Genomic DNA, 24,381 nt, shown 5'->3' with positions numbered 1-24,381 from the left:
AACTCGTAATTTATTGTTATTATCGTCGTTATAAAAAATTATGTTTTCATATTTTAAGTTTTAAGTCAAAGTACGACGTGTTAGTAAAATCGACTGTCATTCGCATAATGAACAGTTATTATTTAAATATAATAATATAAATCATAACAGTTAAATTACAGATTATTATTATTTATATTTCAGATAAACGGAATAATAACAATAATTCTATAGGCTTAATACTTTTATTTATTCTATATCACATTCAGTACAGTGATAATAATTGATTTTATAAAGAAAATTATTATTTTTAACATATTATCCAACTTTTAATTTTGTCGGTCAACTTGATGAAAAATTCAACGTATCCAAAAAGGTGTAACATTTAATGTAAATTTATTGCAGAATATTATCATTTTTTAATTTTCAAACTTTGGATATAATGGTATTATATTAAACTGTAGGACAGCAGTCGTCCAACAATATAATAATTAACAACAGGTTTTGTTAACAAATATCTGTAATATAGTCCTGGTGAAAAAAAAACAGTAAAACTAGTTTTTTCAATTACGACACTATTATTTTATTATTGTTTAAAATCATTTTAGACAGGACCAGCGTGTGTTCAGCGGCAAATTAAAGTTGCAAATTTGTAATACCTAATATCCTTAATAATATTATAATCACACGCGGCTGCTGGATATTAGCTCTACAGTCGGTCAAATGATATTATATTATATTATTAGGTATTATTGCACGTTATAAAGCTAGGTGCAGTAGTTTATAGATAGAGCCGGATTTACGAGTAGGCCACTTATAAGCAGCAGTTTGTAGCCTATGGGCAACAAACGTTACGAAGTGATCCATTTAACATAGAAGACACAATTAATTATTTCAGAAAACACTATAACGTTTTTGAAAATAAATTTAGTTATTTAAAACAATAATTTAAAAAAAAAAAATTTTTTACTAAATATCTATAAAATCGAATTTTGGACAGGTAAGTTATTACTTATTAGTTATTACTAATAAATAATAACTTATAAGTTAAGTTTTTAAAATCAGGTGAGCGGAGTAGTGGACTAATATTATGTGGGGTACTTATGTATCACTTTTCGTGTATATTTTAATATTTATATACTTATAACTCATAAACTTCTGAATCAAAATTTGTTTATTCGTTGATGTACTACAAAAAATATGATATTTTGAAATAAGAAATTAAAATCTATACCACCATTAAAAAAATAAAACAATTAAAAAATTAAAACGATGAAAATATATGTTTATAGAAAAATTTTGTTTACGAAAAACTTAAAACTATGCATAGGTAACCAACTCATTAATATTTTAAGGGTGAATATCGAATGTCGTAAAAATTTGAGCTTTAATACTTATGAAAAATTTATTTGGAAATTCTATTTTTGTATAAAGGTTGAAGAACTAAGATAGAACCTTATATTACATTAAATTAAAAATGAATTATTTTAATAGATGTTATACTAAAAAATATACAATAAAAATTAAAAAATATACTTTGTAGTAAAGGCTGTCAGACTGTTTTCGCTCATTTTTTATACACAATGATGATACATTATTTAATTCAAATTTATAACACACTCATATAGTGGCTCGTTCGATATCTAATGTACAAAAGAGCGGTAATCTACCAATATAATTATTACATTTTTATTTAAAAAAAAATAGATGTCTATCGTATTTAAATGTAGTTATCGATTACACTGTAGGTAGCTATAAGTTAACATATACTTTTTTTTAAATTTTATTTTAAGCTACCCAGATTTTAGAATATACTATTATATTATAATATTTTATTTATAATAATATATTGTATTACATAGTGTATAATGCCACGTCGAACAACTGTCGATAACAAAGTACAGATAGAGGTATAAATATTTTTATTCGCGGAACGCTTTTATTAAAAAAAAAAAAAAAAATTCAATTAACGAAATTACTTGATACATGCAATATTATCCTACATAACATATTATAATGCATAGGTTCAGAATAATATATTTTAATTATTAACATTTAAAACAAAATGATGATCCTATATTAATAATGAAAAATTAAAATTATTTTTCTCACTTCACATTTATGCTTTAAGGATTTGAACGAAATTAAATATTCCCTTTTAGTGTACTTATATGGGTATAGTCGCTAATAGCCAACGCTATAAAAACAAATCCGCCGGTGATCCAGTAATACATGTATCATAATAAAGATTATACACATAAATACACTATTTCATGATATCCAATAACATGTGTATATATTGCTTAATACCTTTTGACTTTATTGATATTATAATACTTAAAATTCATTATTATTACTAGAAAAACTATTACAACGCATGTTTTACATTTTTTTTTAATGTTCGAAACTTCGAATGTATATTTTGGCATAATTAATTTATCGTAATATTTGCGATTTGTATCGAAACACGTTCTATAACAATATTACTAATACGGTAATAATAATTTATTAATCATTATTATTGACGATATTCGCGCTTATAATAATAACTATATTGACGATTATTGTCTTGTCAATATAATTTTTCCAAGAACAATCTTGTACACTCGCCCACTTGTATATTCCAACTATCGCATGCATCACTTATGATTCGCTAACGTAGCAAAAATAAAAATAATTACCATTTTCCGTAGAACGTACCTCTTCGGAGATACCTATTTAATAATATGTACTATACGTACAATAGACTAATTTCCATTTTTGTGACAGACTTACATTTACTGTAATAGGTAATAATAATATAAACATCCGGTAACCGATGGTGGCTTTTGGGCAGTTAAAAAAATACACGCAGGCAACAACTCTTTTTACGAGCGCACCACACATAAACCCCGAAAAAAAATACACCGTGTACGAAAAAACGGTATAAATACGTAGTACTGTTACTGTGAAATATGCAGTTTATAAATATATTAATTATATATATAATAGTTATATTAGTTACATAAATCTCACGTGGGCAAAAGTTAGTTTGTTTTTATGGTTTAAAAATATTCAGGAACTACTTTTTGCCCACAAAAAAATTATATTTTTAAACCATTATATTATTACACTTAATGGTTTTCATAAAAAAACGTTTTATTTGATGTTTAATTAATATTTAAATTCTAGATTGGATAAATGAAAAAAAAAATGATAAAACATTTATTTGAAAACTCGACTATTTAATTCTACTAAAAAATACAAAATCAATGAGAAACAAAATTTAATCTGTATACACAATACGCAAAACGATCAACGAATCGGAATAATTAATTTAAATATAATTTGGATATTCAAAAATTAATCACTCGCAAAACAATACAATATGTATTCAAGAGTAAGTTTACTGTTGTAAGAAAAAAAGTAATAAGAATAAGACTTCTGTAATATTATAGAAGTTTTAGGGTTCTTATCTCATATACACACAAATGGTTACATACGTATTAAGTACACAGTGCTACTGTCATTTTGTCCTCAAAAATACATTCAAGGAATAATGAACTTGTCCAATAGAATCAACCAAATTGTATACTTAATTAATGGAAAAATATATTCTACACCTCGAATTGAACTCAGTTTTTCAATATTTTATAATCAAACTTTCTAATATGTTTAAAAAAAACAATTTTAATTTTTTTTTTTTTTTTTTTTTTAATAATTATTTTTATCATTATTAATTAAATAAAAATTGGAGTTCAATTCAGATTGTATAAAATATTTTTTTCTTCGGATAAAAAAAAAGTTATTGAATTTTGACATTAGCTTGAGAGTTTTTCCTATGAAGTCAGTTTTTTTTTAATTTTAATATATCATACCAACTTTTCTACCTAAAATGTTTTGAACAGTAGCTAGATAAGTGGAAAGATATTATAATCAATAAGAAAACTATGATTTAAAATATTTATAAACTGTAGACAATTTGGAAACTCGGCACCGGGCTTCTTTGACAAAACTATTCATTTTCCAAAAGTCCAGCTGAACAAAAGTTATAAAATCACAGAAACAGTGAGAGTGAGAGTGAGAGTGAGAGAGTAAGAAAGATGGAGAGAGAAAGAGAGAGAACAATAATACTGCGGTCAGTTAATAGTACAAGAAGGCGAAACAGGATAAAAAAATAAAACTTATCCAGTGTGGAAGGGAGTTTGTTAGAATAAGTGTATATTATATATAAATATATAACTATAATAATGTTGTACGTACTATGTACAAATAATATAATATTATACCAGTCACCAATATTATAGTTATATGTATATATATTCGAGTTTTCGCGCGTTCCTTTTACGCCTGATTATTATTATTACTATACTATAGTAGACGTCGCCGGTCAACTCTTCGAATGTAAGTTGGATTTATGTGTGCCACATAAATTACGCGTGCGCGAGACCGACAAATTTTTACCGTACGTGAACACGTTAGTGCAGTCGTTGTCGTCGTTGTACACTCTCACTGTTTCAATGATGCAACTCTGTTACACATTATATTATTATATGTATAGGTGTATAGATATTGTACTGTTGTACCTATACTGTATGCTTAAGTGTCGGTTATAATGATACTACCTACATTAAATTAACTTTATATATATATACAGAATATGTATGCTCAGACCTAACGGTATTACTTAAGAAAAATTTAGGGTAAAAGCACAATATATTAATTTTATACTGATGATGGAATAAAGAAAACCCTTATTGGTCGCTGCCATAGCTAAATAGTTGACCGGTAGAGCGCACGTGACGTACGTTCACAATATTTTTTTTCTCACGTCACGTTTAAACAGTGGAAGACGGTGAAAAATCACTAGTGTGAGGCTGTTTAGTTTTCAGTCTTTTATAAGTTATATAATATATAAGGTGATTAATTTTTTTAAGTATTTACATTCATTATTTTGAAGTCTTAATTATTTTGATAATATTTGTTTAATATAATTTGATGACATTGAATAAAACAATTTAAATTTTTCATTGTTATCATTTTAAAGTTTTTATTTTTTAAACGACAATATACACATCGAATTTTATACTCCAAAATAGAATACTTTTCTAAGTATAACGATACATAAATATAAAATATCTAACGAGTAATTCATTAATTATAATTAATTTGTTGTGCATTTAGATGAAGTCGGATAGCACTTATAACTATTTCATATTTGTAATACTCGTTCGAAATTAAATTTTTATGTATCAAAATAAAATACCAACTTCGAAAATATTCTGCTTTGGAGTATGAAAGAAAAAATGCATATTGTTACTCAAAAAATTAAAAATTAAAAGCGTATAGAATTGTAAATTATTACAAAGTAATTTCGTAAAAATATTATTTTCAAAAAAATTTTAATTTAAAAATAACGAATATAAGTTCATCAATAGATCATTATGTATACATTATACATAATATATAATATCTCTTCATAAGTCATACGATAATTTATTGAAACACCAATGGAATAATTAGGCCGACTATTAATACCTTTAATATAATAACAATATGACGTATTATATTATTATATATCTACTATTGGGCGTGGCTGAAATTGCATTAAAAGTGAAAAAATCTCGTCTGGTATTTATTCTACAATAGTGCAGTATAATTTGTTTTGTCAAAAAAAAAAAAAAAAAAAATGAGGAAATAAGTAATAACATATTTTACATTTAATCGAGATTTCGAATTTTTAATTGGTCAATGATTGCTATAAGTTTTTTTTTATATTCAAGTATAAACTTGCTATAACAAAATCATTTTTTGATAACGGTGTTTTTCATTACAAAAATTTTATTTGTATAATATAATATTATGTGCTAAACGATATTATAATATGTACATTTTGAGTATACTTTTACAATTTTACTTATAATAATTGACGATGTAAATTATATTATCATTGATCAATCTAACGATAAATAGAATTATTCTAACCTATTAGAATATAATATTTTTTGTATCGATAATATATTTACAGTTATATGCTAAAATATTGTCGAGATAAAATGTTTTTTATTGAAACGATTTTTAACAATTACCTACCTGTTTGATAGTCTTTTATTTTTATATTTATTTTACATACAGGTAATTTAATTGTTTTTTAAATATTTAAATTAAATATATCACTATCATAAGTCATCCTAATGCCAGAACAAAAATATATTTTTTTATATTCACTATTTTTTGTAAAGTTGGTTCAAAATCAGTTTTAAAGCATTTAATAATTTACTTGTTTAACACCAAAAGCCTTATAAACACTTTAAAGCGGTAGCCACAACTCACAAGTTTAGCTATTTAGTCGACGTTTATAGTATAATAACGCTTCTTATAAACACCCTTTCCGTTTGTTTTCTAGATAAATATTTTAGATGCCATTAAAAAAAAAAAAACATATAATATACCAAAATGGGAATTCCATTTTTAAATTTGAAAAAAGTATATATTAACATTAATATTTGGTTGTATACATGTATCTTAATGGGACAACTTAATATTTAATAACTGTTATTTGCCCATTTGTGAAACCGTAAGTTACATTAACGTTTTTATATGGTTTTCTATCAATAATACGTGTTATAATATGATGTTTGTATAGACATAAACGATATTAAGTCAATTTTCTATAGTTTTATATATAATAATAACCAGTATATCGCACGATAGCTATATAAATATGTTAATATTGCATATGGATATGGATGTCAAATTTAACATCAATTCGACGGAAATAATTATAACGCTCTTTTTTATAACTATTTCTATAATAATATATAATATTATATATTAAACATATGAAAATAAATATTGTGTAACAATACGAAATGCGTTTAATTTAACAAATGTATACGACTACATATTTTCTACATGAATTATAATATATAAAACATAAAATATGATAAAATGTATACAAATTTTTCTGCATGAATTCATTTAGGTAAACCCATATAAAACATAAAATATGTCCAATGCCCATGAATAATAATTCAATTATTAGGTAAATTGAAGTAACGAATAAGTTTGTATTATTATATATTTTGTAAACACACACACACACGCGCGCGCGCGCACATAATACATTGTGCAAACATTTTATTACACTAAATACTAAAGTCTAAAATCATTATTCATCTACTTTCTTTTTTTCTCACTCTATCACTCTCGTTCTCTTTCATAATATGTACTCTTGTCATGCTCTATCGTTCTATAAAATTTAATCAAAAACTTATTCTATTTTTAATACATCCTATATTTACGTGCATTGTTGTAAGTTGTAACCAGTATCTTACATACATATTACTAACGTCTAACATAACCAGTAATAGGTAAATGTATAAATGCAATTTTAAGTTTTAATATAAGAATCATTATTGGCCTTAATCCAAATTGTTAACAAAATATAAAATATAAGTAAAATTCTGCTTATTGAGTAATTGTTACTTATTAAACTACTATATATTGTTTATAATATAATAACTAATAAGTACAGAATAAAGTGAATTTCGTGGCATATTGTCTATATAGTGCAATCTAATTTTTGAGATTAATGATTATAGGTATATTGTGTTTATTCAATTGCAAGCAGCATATTATTTTTGCTTGTAATAATGGTATTAATAAAATATAAAATAATAAAACTGTGTATACCATGTCATCGTTACAACAAAGTTCTCATATTTTTAATACTTTCGCGTAGGTACTACGCGTGACGTACCATACGTACGTGATTACAAGAGCCTATTTATTCGATACGACATTTTCACCATAAGAACGATTCACCATAATGTACTCCAAGAAAGGTCAACAAACATTGCATGCCTTCGTCATAACCAGTAGAGTAATCACAGACCAACTACGACCAGTATTTAATAGCAAATAATTTTTATTACAACCTTAACGAACGAAAAAAAAATAGATAGCCACCCACATTCTATTAACCATTACACAAATATATGTCTTATAATAATACATACCTACTGTACATAATAATATAATGAATTAATTAATGTTATTTTGTCTAATGTGTGATAATTATAAGTTGAATATAAAAAAGTATTTTTCCGAAAATTTTTTCTAAATTAAGTTGATATTTAATAGTGGATAACTATTATAGAATAAACTATGATCTATGTGTAATTCTTAAAGTAACAAACTTGTTTATAAATAAATACTAGCATTTACTCTGTACTTAAATGGCAATGCTTTTTGTCAACTAAAATGTTATTTAAAAATTCGGGGTCATAATATATACCTTCTTGTAAATTTCTTATTACTTATTAGACATATTATAGGTACTTAAAAATTATTACAATTGAGTTTATAATATTGTATTATAAATTAAAATGCAGTTATGATTTTCAGATAACATTTATTTAAGAAATTGGAATATAACACATTTTAACTTGTTACGATTGATATTGGTATTAAATATCGTTAGTCTGTATAATATGCACTGTGACATAAAAATAATAGAATACAATTGAATTCACATTACAAGGCCAAACTTAAATTTGTATAGCTCAGCTACAATGATTTACACTTAAAAAAAATAGCTTTTATGATTTAACAACCAAACAATTTTCACTTGTTGGTTATTAATCATTAGTTAGAAAAGGTAGGTACTTAAAATTAGTAGATCTAATTTAGAAGTCCGTGGAGTGAATGTATTCAATTATTTTTACGTCACGTACTTAACTGAATCATCAATTATCAGCAATCGGTCAATGGACGCTTTCTTCATTGTATTTTTAGCTCACTAGGGAATTATTTGTTGCTGTCTCAACATTAATTTATTATATCTTCCTACAAAGATTTAAAGAACTCGAGTAAATTAAGACGACCTTTTCCGTCCAACAAACTGTGAAATTTTTAATTGTCAAAGTTCAATATTTGTATCAACTGCCAATATTTATTGGGGGCCTTAATCTTAGGAATTACTACATAGATTTTTTTATTATTTCATAATAAAAATATAATCTACCATTGAATCAAGCATAATATCATATCATTGTAGTATATAATTTAAATTTAACTTATTCTCGTCACTATATATCAAATAGAAATTACTTATGTTTAAATTGTAATCATAGATTTAATAAAAAAAAAAAATCAAATATAAATAGGTACATTATTTTAATTTTTATCTTTTTCAAGTTTATTTCTTGTAGGTAATAAATTGAACTTATTTTAAATATAAGTCAATAAACAACAAGTAGTTTTGTTTAAAAGTTGAATACAATTTTAAACATGCTAGCTCTATAATGCTCTAATATAATTACAATGAATACCTATTAGCTATTGACATTTTTACAGAATACAATACAAACAACTACCATGACTGTGACATTAATTAATTTAAACAATTCCAAATAAAATTAATTTACCTTTATTTTTAGTTAAATGTTAAATACTTACATTTTTTTAATTAACTAAACTATTTACTCAAAATTGAATATTTTTAAATTTAAATTTTTATTATGTTTTAAAGATTATATAAGTACTTATGAATTAATAAAATTTCTGAAATGTTAAAATTATAAAAGCTAGAAAGTAATTTGTTGTATTGTACTATGTACATATGTTTAAATCAAGATATTATTATCTATGGAATGTTTTAACTTCACCGAATTTGGATTAGAAAGTTTCACACAATGTAATGCCTTATGGTACAAACATTTTATTCAACACGGTACAGTGATGACGTAAAAAAATCAATAGTATTTTAGACATAACAATAGACACCATAAATTGTTTTTAATTTTAAATTTATTACTAGAGAAAATACGTTTTCACTGATCAATAATGAAATTATATTTATAATATTATAACCTTGTACCTAATCAATTTATAGTGTATTAATGTATTCACATTTCATATGCAAGTTCAAACATGTGCATTGTGCATAGTATATATACCTAAACTTTTATATGGTTTTTTTTCTTTGTAACACAATAAAATTGTATAAATTATTATAAGCTACATCTATACTCAAATATAATTTAAATTAAAAGTATCTTATTCAGTGTCTCTAGTAATGATAGTTTCATGTGATTTAAGAATGTAATATCGTCATGATGTCTCTTTTAACAATTATACATGCTAATTGATAGATGAATGGCGAATAATTATACAATTATATCTTATACCTATCTTCTGAGTAACAAGAACAAACATTAATATAATATGAGAACTGTTTTCTATTAAATAATAAACAACACTTTCAACTTAATTATAAATTTTTTGGTTTAAATTATGAAAACTATAATAAATAAAAAATATCAGTTGAATACATTTGATATATTCTTAGTACTGTTATAATTGTATGTGTCTTTAATTCATAAACTATTTCATCAAAATGTTTAAACTTAAAATAATAGATACGCACTACTAAATAAAGAAATTGTTTATTTTTCTTTTTGCTTGAGGTATCGTATTTTATCGAAATTATGTGATTCGCTCTTTATAAATAGCTTAAAAGATTTTTTGTTAGTGTTAAGATTAAATGAGTTGCCATTTTGTTTTCATTGTTCTTTCTATATACATGCAGCATGCAGCATATACATGTACAAAGTTAGCCCTCTATATATTATATTGTGGCAAAGTAAGGGTGATTCATCTCATGGAATCGATTCGAAAACATAGGGGACTAGGATCGACTTACAGATCGATTCACATTACCGTCTAGATTCTGCAAACATATTATTTTTATTTGACATAATAACTTAGGCTTTTTTTTAAGTATGGCTAATTGTAATTGGGAAATCTAATCAGTACTAATAATGGCTCTCCTATTCATGCTAACAGGTGTTGAACTTATACATTAACACTTACAATTATTAATGATTTTTATTAGACTTATGAATTTACATTTCGGTTATAAAATTGTTAAAGTAAAATTTAAGACCTCTCAAGAAATACTATTTAAAAATTATAATAATGATAAAATAACATACTAGATAAATATTGAACTGTAAATGAACTGATAAATGTTATCAAACGTTGTATTTCGTATGTATGTTGGTGAAAAACAATCACGCTTTTGTAATTATATTTTTATTCGTTTTATATTATTTGTGTTTATTCTTGTTATAACAAAGCATACAAACTTTACTGTCCGAACGCCCCTAATAATCTAATAACATTATTAAGCTAATATTATATTATAATAGAATAATATATTATATACATTATACACGCAATAATGATATTGTACTATTACAAAACCGATGTTCTTATAGTCTATCGTATAAGCACGTGTCACACACTCATGACTTAATGACAATAATAGATTTTTATTAACGTAGACATTTTTCTTAAAAAAAACAAGTGAGGTCGATATTTTTATATATATGCTAAAATTTATTTTTACATAAGGCTCTTTTCAATGGATTTCTATGACAACTCGTTTTAGGTAACTCGCCGTGCCACTGTTTTGCGTTTATGTTCAAGGTCAATAACGCCTGTAACGCCAGACGTATATGTAATAATAAATATAAATGCATAGCCAGTATGACGTCAATGGCTTACAGATTCGAAATCGGGAAATAGGCTCGATGGGAGAATTGAACATCGACCATAGGTACAATAATATCATAACAAAATACGACAAACGCGTTTCCGCGGGATAATTCAACAAGTGGTTGTGTATACATAACTAACTGCGACTATTAGGTAAAATCGATTAAAACAAATAATATCGTCTTGTTCGTCCCAAAAAAACTAGTTTTTAGTTGCCTCGGTTTTTTCATTCCGCTTCGACAAACTTTGTGTAATGGTTACTTGCAGCGTCCTTCGCATGCTTTTATATTTTTTCACGTATAAAATATAATTTAAAAATAAGATCTAAGGATTCAATTTATTATTTAATAGTTAGAACCTATATTCATAACTATACTTTTTTTTGCAATTGTCAATAATAATCGCTCTTCTTCATATATATATTCAAACGACAATAGTATTTAATTTATTAACTTCTAGTGAAAAACTATTACAGAATAACAATAATACAAAATATATATTATGTTATGTATATTGTATATTATACATTTAAATACAATGCCGAAGCATTATGTAACAACTCATAGAAAAACGACCGAGTAATCATCTACATGATGTCAGCTTTAGGAAATATTCGTTTGCGCATGTGAGATATATATATATATAGGTATACGAATAGATTCATATATATTATACTATATATATTTAAAATCCGTCTGGTTGATGAATTATTTTCTCTTTACGGTTTTTGGTTAGAACTTTAATGCTAAAATACACTTTATGACTAAGAACCAAATCATCAAATAACTTAAATTTTTACAGTATAGTTAGAAAGTAGTTCGTTCTATTATAAAAAATGGTAATTATATATTTTATTAAAAATTATACCAATAGCCTAACTACAAAAAATGTTCCAGATTTAAAAGAAGATTTAAAAACGTAAGGAAATATTCTCGATGTATTATTTGGGAAACTTGTTTGTATTTTAAATTATTATTCTCGTTTTGAAAATTTAAAAAAATTTATTAATTATATTTAATAATCTGAACAAATATCATTATGATAATCGATTGTGTATACTGTATATTATGTACGTTACCTATATAGTATACATTATACAAACATAATCTTCTAAATGTTACATATTAATTGCATTATATTCCAACAGGTATACTGTTTTTTTTAATTTAATTATTTTTGAACACCTGATAATATTGATTTTGGTAGTTCTTGTCTGAATTCTGATAACCTACAACTATTTTAAAACACTGGAATATTCAACAAATTTAAAAAAAAAAAATTTAAATTAAATGCAATAAAAGTATTCGTTGAAATTAAGTACATAAAAAAACCTGTCAAAATATTATTAATGAAACAACTTTTATAAACCTAGTTTAAATTGGTCACTGTAATTTTACTAACTACCTATGTATTATGTGACCTGACGATTAATTTTAACTAGCAGGTACGTATTATGTATTATTATTTAATACGGAACAGAATGTAATATAATAACTTCATTTTTAGACTAGTGTCGGAATTAATTTTCATACCACGATAATTTTTACCGGTAAATACCAGGTATTTAATACCTACTAAGCAAATTAAACAATTTGTATAAGGGGTCGTCTAACTAAAACACAGCTGAGTACACTTATTTAACAACAATGCGTTTTTATAAAAACGAAATATGCTTAATATTCTTTGATGTGTAGGTATAATTCGTTCAATTATATAAGCATATAAAACACAAATTTACTCATTTTTAAATGTAATTAAACAATGAAACATGAAATTGCCATAGTTATAATTAATCAACATGATTTATTTAATGATTTTTAAATTATTGTTATTTTAATTACATAATCATAAATTAATTATTTTATCAAAATGCAATAATATTACCTTTTATTTGGTAAATTATTTTGTTAAAAAATCCTTTGGAGTGAAACGTTATTATAAAACATTTTAGACTGTACAGTGTACAGTAACAAGAAAATGATTTTTCAGCATATAAATCATGATTAAGTCATTTTAATTTCTATTAATTTAAAATATAAATAAAAATTTAATTTTTGATATTGATATGTGACTAATGATCTTAATGCGATAAGCTTCTAATTATGTCTAGGTATTTATTTGTTTAAAAACAAATATTATAACAACGTTAGACACTAGAAGTTTATGTCATCAACTATATAATTTATGACTAAAATGTAGATACATAAATAGACTGATACTTGATACTAAAAATGAATATTTTACTGTTTTTTTAAATATATCATATAAAAATGTCGATAAACCAATTTTCAACTTTCCGTTTACCCAAAACAAACAAATATTTACGAATATTAAAACTAATATCCCAGGTCACAAAGTTAAACAAGTTTGTAATGCAATCAATATCAAATATCATTTAAATATACTAATGAAACAAAAAATTAAAGACGTTATAGAAGTGAGTTACTAAATGTTCATATACCTACCTATAAATAATTGGATAATTTATTTAAAATAATATAAAAATTAAATGCAATGTCTATAAGAGAAATATTATATATTATTAAACGATCATTAAACATTTAAACACGTCGATAAAAATAAATATATAATTTTGATTGCAATGTTTATATTATTAAAAAAAAATAACCATAATAGTGTAATGTATTGGCAAGGTGCGTATACATTGCAAACATATAGGTATATGCACGTATGGGTGAACGTCACTGACTGATCGGATAATACTATATTATAATCATGGTCATTATGTTGCTTTAAATAATAAATTGTTTAAATGCAATAATGCAAATAATATGTTGAAAAATAACTATCTATGTAAATAAATATCACAAAGTGTTATTGGTATAGATTTCTCAATCGATATGCCTATAATATACCTCTTAACCAAATCAATAGATAATTCATTTCTAATATTTAAAACTGAATTAAATGTATGTTACTATCTTTAATTTACTATTACATTAAAATAAAATAATAGAGTAGAATTTATACTTAAGTCATTAGTTGTACTTATTCGAAAGTAATAATTCTTTAATTTCATTTCATATATAAGTAGGTACTTACTATGTATGTGCATTGTGCATATACTTATACATTATTATGTACGTATTTATTTATAGAAAATACTAAAATATGAGTTAAATACTCGTAGATATCAACTTAAATGGTTTAAATGGTATCAAAACTACTGGATATTTTTTAAATAAGCTTCTTATTAATATGTTAATTGATGAATTATCATAAACAAATAACTTTTAAGTAATCACTCACTTTATCCTATGGTTATAGTGCGAATAAAAACGATAAGGTTCTTAAGCTCGACATAAAATAATGTGCATTAAAACAATTTCATTCACAAACACGACTGTTTTGCATGATAGAACTATATCATATCATATTTCTTAACTATTTGTTAGTTTCAAAAATATATGTTTATGCAGTTTCCGAATTCCCGGACAAATTCCATACAATACTCGTATACTGAATATCAGATTCACTGACGTTAGTCCGTAAGTTCCTTATTTACGAATAAACTTATTTATTTATACATATATAATTAAATGTTTAATATTTAGACACCTGATTTTTGAAATACGATTGTTTCAACAATATATTAAATCTCATTGGAGATTTAAAAAAATATATTTAAATTAGAACTTCAGCGTATACATTATTCATCATTTTATTAATATTTAATATAATATTATAAATAAATACTACCTCAATTGTAAACTTAATATTAAAAATCTAATATAATTCATAATATAATATAAGGATACTCTGTAGTTGTCTTAATTTTCTCTATTCATTATTCTCATACTTCAATAAATATTATTTAATACTTATGAATTTTACGTTCATAATGTATATTATGAAACTAATATATTTAAAATTGAACCTATATTATAGTTCTTTCATTTTAAAATCTGATCGAAGTGATGGATGTATATATAGGTTTTACAAGTATATATTATTTGTTTATATACACGGTTTAACGATTTAATGATTTACAGTATAAAAAAATAAATCGATCCTCAAGTCTAGTATGAATTTTGATAGAAAATTGGATCTTGATGGAATTTCATAAGTAACAATTTCCAGTATTTTTAAATATATCCAATAACATGGGAATTTATAGTAAACCAGTTTTCGAAAAAAATCAAAGTCATCTTAATATTTTTGTTTTATTTTCTCTAAATATTTTAAATTTTAGACTTTTTTAGATTAGTTTTTATTTATGTATAGTAATATTTTTGAATGCATGTAAAAAGCTTGCAAAAATTAATAAAAAATGTTTTATTAAGTGTTCCAACAAAAGTTTAAAAATTGGTACCTTTTTTTGTTTGAAATCTTAGAAAAAATAATACCAACTTGCTCATAATTTATTCTTAATAAAATTAAAAAACAAAAAAATAATTAAATTACATGCCTAATTAATTATACAATTAAATTTACAAAATATTTAGACTGATTTTAATATATTTAATAAATTTTTTTTAGTGTTGATAAAATTGTTATGTTCAGCACTTAAGTTTTAAAATCCCACATGAAATGTTTTTATAAGAATTTAAAAATATTGAAAATATATACGAACATTTTTTTTAGCGTAAAATATTTTCAAAATTCATGAAATTCACAAAAATTTAAAAACTAGTTAGTGATTAAAAATGTGAACCGGCCATTTTCAATTAATAACTGTTATACAACTGAGACTTGAAAATTAAAAATACAAGATTTCATGAAAGTTAGAAATACGGATAAATTTAAAAAAAAACTTAGATTCATTTTAAGAATTTACGTCATCTTTTGGTACGTCGTTATTGGGTTTGATAAGTTAACATTTAGTAGTATAATATGAAATAATAAAACGATAATTACTATATAATTATACGCAATTTGTTTTTACCAACAATTAATTCAATCTACCTTTTAATTACTAATATAAATAATATATATATAGACAATAAAATAACCTTAGAAATATATATATATATATAAATCATACAATTTAAAAATTAAGTTAGTCATAAATCGACGAATTAACGACATTTTTTTCATATTTTATTATTATCTAAAGTTTATATTTTGACGAAAATTAATATTCACACATAAAATAACGATTTTTCATTAAACGATTTTCTTATTGGCTGACAGATATGTCGTCGCTCAGAATCGTTTATCATACGCAATGATTTATTATTGAATACAAATTTAGGACATACATTATAGTGACCTACTCAATATCAAGATACAGTTGACACCTACTATACAAAATAACAAGTTCTCTGATTTTTCTATTCGTAAAGTAGTGCACAAAAATCTACATTTTAATGGTATTAAAAGGTATACGTGTCATTTATTTTTATCCAGCTAAATTATATTTTTATTTAGTTTATAAAATTAGATATTACTGTTTTGAATATGTAAGTCATATAAATTGAACTTCCATCGTGATGTTATCTTACCAAAATATGATTAGCAACGGTAATAAAAAATTATTTTTTCATATCATAAATGTTTAATCTTAATAACCCTGAACAATTTATATGTATATAAATAAAGATTCTGTATGGTATAATATTATATGATTTGAGCGTCTTATTGGTTCACACAGAATTTAAAAACAGATTAGAAAAGTTATTTTTTTTGGTGAAACATTGTTTTTTTTTCTGGAATATTTCCAAAAAAAAACAATTTATTTAAAAATATACACGCAACAAATAAACAATTTAAAAATAAAAATATTTTATACAAAATATTTAACCTTTTTTACTTTTTAGAATATTTTAAAGAGTAATTAAAATGTTATGTAAATACTAAATATATCTATATAGTATATTATAATATATTATGGTAACAAGTTATTATATTTTTATTGTTTACACGTGAAAAAAGTGATGATTATATTTATGCCCATCACGACTCCGTGTTAAGAGAATCCCACATTCACATGTGTTACATATCTTACAAAATATGCATAATATATATACATTTTTTAGGATTAAATATTAAAGTAAACTAACTTATTATTAAACTTAAAGTAATAACATTATCTGAACCATTGAATTAAATTCTTTTTTTAATATTTTACAATTTTTAAGTTAATAATGGCTATGTAAAAATTATAATTTCAAAATGTTCATCATAACAACTATCTTGAGAATTAAAATACAATAAAAAGAAACATTTTCAAACATAGGTTATATGATGTTACCATAAAACTAAATAATATGTCAATATGTTGAAGGTAAATTGATCAACTTATTATTTTTTTCGTTTACATAGTAAGATAATTTAACTACAGATTGTGGTTGTGACTTCCAATTAAGTTTTAACAAAATGGTAGGTACATTAAACACAAAATTGGTAAACAGTCCTCAAACGAGATTCTATATCCTAATTAAATTATGTTAAATTCATTATTATTGTTAATTTTTTTTTTTATTCTTAAAACAATTTAAGGTTCATAAACAGTTTATAAATATACTAAAAAAAACAATAACAGCCATTATCGTTATATATTTGGCGCTTATTGAAGTGTTTATATTAACATCATGGGTCAAATTACTCCGATAATAAAATCCTATCAATAAAGAAAAACGGTATTAATTGCGAATCTCATTGCTTGAAATTATCACTACTGTCGTCATATTCACAAAACACTTTCGTCTTTCAATAGCAATCTATTACGTCATTCGAACATATTTACGCTCTTACATTGTTTCAATTAAACGCAATTGACGCTATATTCTTCAACGCCGACTTTGTTATAATTACTATGTTTAACCATCTCCCCCCTCCGTAGATAAATAATAAATCGTCAATGATCAGTGTCACCCGTGGCTGTCGATTAATTAACTATATTAATATATATTATCATATATACTACTGCAGTTGTGCGGAGGCACGTGCAATGACGTCTAGAATATATATATTGTACTTATTGTAGAATTGTTTTTAATTTTTGAAGTAGACTCATCTATAAGCTCGTGCTCATTAGAGTTTACTTGACAAATTATTTTTCAATTATGACTGACAAACAAAACACAACAGTAATAAAAATAACAGAAAAATTATATCGCAAGTCGTTCAAAGTGTGGATAAATAAATTAAAAATGCAATACAGGGTTTCTTGTATTAAATTGTTCTTCCCGAAATAAATAAATATTAAAAATGCTACAGTTACAAATAGTTAGTTTATTTTTTTATTTTTTATAATGCTTTCAACGTTTGTAATTCTAACTAATATACATTTCAAAAGACTATAAACCCATTATCTATAAACCGAAAAAATTGGCTTAAAATGTCCGAAAAAGGTGTCACAAATTGGTTATTTTCACACGGATATTGGGATATTTAATTTCGTTTAAAACACTTTTATCGGAATAATATTAAATCCAAAATTTAATTAACAATACTATATAACTATATATACATTGTGCAATGGTCTATGTGAAACTTGAATAGTGTCCAAATGGACAGTTTTACACCATCAATTTTAAACCAATTTGTCAGCAGAGAATTACTTCTCAATATAGTTTAATAGTATTTATATACATACACGTTTATTGTATATATACAGTGTCACACTATATATTATTATAAAATGGTACCTACATCTATTATAGGTTTAAGTTAAAATATGTCTCGTTATAAAAACCAAACGGAAATGGGCTGTTTTAAAAAGTACCTACATAAAATAGTCATTATACATATTATTACACTTTTTTTAATTTATAATATTATTGGTATAAAATAAACTCAATAATAATATGTTTTAAATATTTTTAATTATACTTTAAAGAATCAAATAAGTATGTATTTTTCTGTGAAACATGTTTATGTTTAAGGTTATAGCACTATGACAGGTTTTAAAAATTATGTAAAACAAATTTTTAAGATTGTATTTTATTGAAATTAAATATTTATTAACATTTTAGAAAAAATTATTTTGCTCATAAGCCATGTTTTTGATAAACTTTGATCTGACCCTGATTTTAAATACTCTGATGAGAATTTCATAAACGGGTATATTTCATATTTATTACTAAATAAAAAATATAGTCTACAGATATAAATGTTGTAACATTTTAAAAATGATTACCTATTTAGGACGTAAAATATAAAGTAATACTAAAATAACTATACACAATAACCAACACAATACCTATACTATAGTAAACATACAAAAGAACTTCGAGGAAAAACTAATTTAATATGTCAAAACAGTAAAAACTATAATATTACGTGTACCTACGGGAATAAAACTGGAAAATTCCCTCTGCTGTATATAGTATGATTCAAATGTACCATGTCATTGAGAAAGTCACAGATTAGTATACAAAAATTGATTCTGAAACATGATGTTTAAGTTTCAAACTCTATTACTAAGGATACTTATATTACTATAATTATTTATATTATTAAAAATACGGTATCAAAGTTTTACAAAAAACATTGCACATACATTATATTATTTAATATAATAGCTGATAACATAATTTATTATTGTTATTTATTTTCCACTATTTTTTATTATTTTATTCTAATTATTAAGAAGATTACTATAAGATTCCTATTTTTTACCACTATAAAATATAAGTAGTATTAACTAGATAAAAAATACCAGCGAATCACAAACGGCCACTGTCAAAAAAGGTATTACGAACAAGTAAATTCCTAAACGGCTTTCGTAGAAAAAAAAATTAAAAATCAAATTAAAGTTCAGTCATGTCAATACACCTAAATTTTTTTTAAAAAATAGGAGTTAATTAGGAAAATTATTAACAAATTTTCATTGAATGAAATAACACGTATGGCTAAAAATTTACTCAGTGTATGATTTTTTTTTTATATTTCTACTTATACATGCATTTTTATCATTTTTTTTTTAATGATAAAATTTAGTGTTATTTTAATAAACAATTGACAATAGTATATGATTTTTCTAAATAATTATTATAATTTACTTAGTTGACAGTGTTTACACCAACATATGTTTAACCAAACCACTTTTGAGACAGTTTTAAGTCTGTATGAAATGAAAATGAATTTGTATGTTGTAAAAAACCGGAGCCGTTTGGAAATTTACCTGTTCTTAAAACCTTTTTTTGTCAGGAACTGTTTGGAAATCGACTGTTTTTTAAAACGGGAGCCGAATGGGTTACGTCCCAAAAATACTACTAGAAACAATAAAACAAGAAAATACATTCTTTAAAATAAATCCTCACACTATTCAGATAAATGTTCAATGGAATATCATTATAGTTCAATATGTGCATAACATACACAAGTACATATTTTACATAGATATCGGTAATTCATATTTTTTTCTCGATTTTGGGTACTTATAATTTTTTTCCAATTTTATATTTTTGTTTATTGAACTCAACTATTTTAATAAATATTAGATAAAAACATATTACAGTAGGATTAACGTTGTGTTCAAACTTTGATAAAATTATACGGTATAAATTATTGTTCTCAAAATAATCATCATATACGTCATTATCTTTCTAATTTTTAAATTATATATTTTATATGGTTATTACTTATTATTTACTATATAAGATAAACAATACAAACAAGCTACACAAATACTACATTGTATAACTATAGCTAATCGTCAATATGAATATTGTATATTATGTTTAAACGTTTTGTTCTTTACCAAAACAGAAAAAAAATAAGAATGAAAAATAAATACGACCTATAGGTACCTTTTAAATTGACGTCATCGATCTACACTACAATATAAGTACTTTTATAAATGTAATTAATATAATGATAAATGAGGGAATAATTCTGCAGTGAAAATAATTCAGATTAAATCATTAATACTACTAGTTAGTCCTGTATAAAATATCAAAATATAATTGTTCATTACTCATTAGTCCCATGTAGCGCCTATCACAGTAGTTGTTTTCCGTTTCGTGAACAATTTACCTATCGTTGACCTTTCGTCCTTTCAGACCAAACATTACCCACAACATGCTTATCTAAACCCTACATAGCTTTTTACGACGGAGCTGACATATCTAAACCGACAAAGTAAGAGCGACTAAATTGTGTGTGTGTGTGTGTTTTTGTTTTTTTACTTGTTTTACAGTTGTTTATATTTACATTCACCAAACACGAGTAGTTATTTGAGATATTCACTTATTTAAAAAAAAAAATCGTGATTAAATAAACTAATAACTGATTTAGTTAAAACTAAATTGTCCATGAACACATCATTGAGATATTATAATAAGGAATAAATAATTTAATGATGCATACAATAGTGGCCACTTTCTCGAAAGACTAAATATAGTTATCCAGTAATAAATTCTTTATAGGTCATTTTTTGCTCGTTAATCGTTAAACGAGATTCTAAAACTTAACAACAATTATGAAACATTTATTCGAAATGGCGTTTTATTTAACGATAATGAAAGTTTGTTTTATTTATATCAATGCAAAAAATAAAACGATCGTAAAATTTTAAAGACGACATTACTTCCGAAATACACTATTTTTTGCTTATTTATTGAGACGTAATGATTAGATTAATTCTTTGTGAAACTTAATAATTAAATGTATTAATTAATAAATATTTAAAATTTCCTTGTTACTTACATAATATAGATTTTACAGTTATCTATAATTACAATCCTTTTAATAAAGCTGTAGGTTTACTATATTATTAGGTATAATCTGGTGGACAAGCTGTATCGTATTTCTATGATTTGCAGCAACTCTTACATTATGGCCATGCCATAATGATTTACTTTTACGTTCTAACGACACGACAATTACTGTGTAATAAAAAGGCTTCTTTTGATTTTTGAAAAATGATCTAATTAGCATAATTTGTTTTGATTCTTGTGTAATTGTATACACAATAGAAAATTTAGGATTGTCGAAACAGTACGTCAGTACAATATTATTATACTATCATTGTAAATGGCATAATATGGGTATTAGAAGCAAATTAATTTTATAATATAACAACAGGATGACGGCAATTTGATAACTTAAATATTCATAATTTAAAAAGCACTGCAGTATTTAACGTTCTTTTTCTGTCTCGTTTTAATCAATTATATATATATATATATTATATATTTATGTTTGCGTGAATTTAAAATAACACAATAAAATTTTTATTTAACAGAAAAGCAATACTATTTTGATAGATAATTATTAAAAGTCTTGAATTTCTTACATAATTATATTTTCAATGCCACTGACAATTGACACTCATCGTACATCTAGTATGAAAATGTCAGGATAAAATTGCTCAGTGATTTAGATCAAAAACAACATTGTCAAAACCATGTAGATACCTACACTATATTTTTTTACTATAAATTTATCATTATTCGTTCCTGTTAATACATAATTGCATGTCAATATCAAGCAATTCACGTTTATATCCATCGAAGGATGAAGCCATATTGGATCATATGTTTTCAAATTGGCACATGGGCAAAAAATATGTATAATTATGGCACCAATGAGGTAAAGTTTAAATGCTGTTGCAATGATCACTATGGGAAATACATTTTTAAGTTAAATACCTATTCAGCAATACAAATTTAAAACCCTTGTTTTTAAAATAAAAAAGAATGAAGTTTTTAGTATTTTTATGTATATATTTATTAGTATCATACTAATCATAATGATTGTTTTTATTTGACTATAATATGGTGATATTTGTTGTAGAAACACTCAGTGTAATAATATAGGTAGATAATATATAATATAGATAAATAAAAATGCCCATTCCTATAGTTCTAGCAAATTGGTTTCTGAAAAAAAAGTAACCTAACACTTAGGTATAATATGGTTCAAGTATTTAAAAATAATAAATTTTTTTACACAAAAGCCGCGTAGTGATTCGGTTGTAACATTTTAAGTAGATAAATATAACAATTATAGTAAACAAAATATAGGTATACGGTATACCTATATTGGTATATGGTATACTGTACACCATGTAAATATACACATTTTAGACATTTCTTTCGTTTGCGTTTTACCACATTTAAAACGATGTTGACGCGTTAATCAAATAAATCATCATACTATCAAAAGACAAAAAGGGCTTACAAACATAATATATGGATAACAATAATAGCAAACAATTTCCATTTACGAACAGACGTGAATGTTTCTAGATACGCGTACGTCTATGTATTTATTCGGTATAGGTACACGATCATTATCGACAAACCGTTAATTTTTAATTCTTGGTCCAATGTAGATGACAAATTAGAGTTCAAAGTCTACACGCTACGAAAAATACATTAAAATTGTACCTAGAACGAGCCTCTCAAAGCTTTTATTGCCATCATAATATAATAGAGCATCGGTCAATGATATGATTGTATAATATTATATTATAATAGGTACCTACAAAATATGCATAATATATGGACCAAACCATCCAATAAGTGACTATAATTCAATATTATATAATGAATCAACGTTAAGTTTTTAGTAAAATGGCTTTAACGACGTCGGCATTATAATATTATATTTATTTTTTATTAATTATTATTTTCGATCATACACAGGTAATGCATGACTACACAGCTAGTGTTATTTATTTAATAACCTATAAGCTATTTCTATAACCATAAAAAACAATTTAAAAAATCGACTTAACTCCATCTAATAGTTTTTAAATTAAATCTAGTCGAACAAATACCCAGATAGTTGTATATGTATTAGTACAGTTATAAATATATATATACTAAGTATACAGCTATATCTAGCTGTACATATAGCTTAAAGAGGAGACGACGCTGTGAGACTTGGTCCCTCTACCTCTGAACCAGATTAAAAAGTGTCCATTTAACAATTGTTGTTCGA

General features: G+C 24.2%; 1 protein-coding gene across 2 annotated transcripts in view; it reads right to left on the bottom strand.

Moving 5' to 3' along the window:
- LOC114122393 (inositol-trisphosphate 3-kinase A) overlaps positions 1 to 24,381 on the bottom strand; it is a 206,944-nt gene that overhangs the window by 168,492 nt on the left and 14,071 nt on the right. The window lies entirely within an intron of this gene.

The sequence above is a fragment of the Aphis gossypii genome, chromosome 1 (assembly GCF_020184175.1).
Source record: "Aphis gossypii isolate Hap1 chromosome 1, ASM2018417v2, whole genome shotgun sequence".
Taxonomy (NCBI): Eukaryota; Metazoa; Arthropoda; class Insecta; order Hemiptera; family Aphididae; genus Aphis; species Aphis gossypii.
The sequence above is the reverse complement of the archived record's forward strand: the minus strand, read 5'-3'. Positions and strand labels throughout refer to the sequence as shown.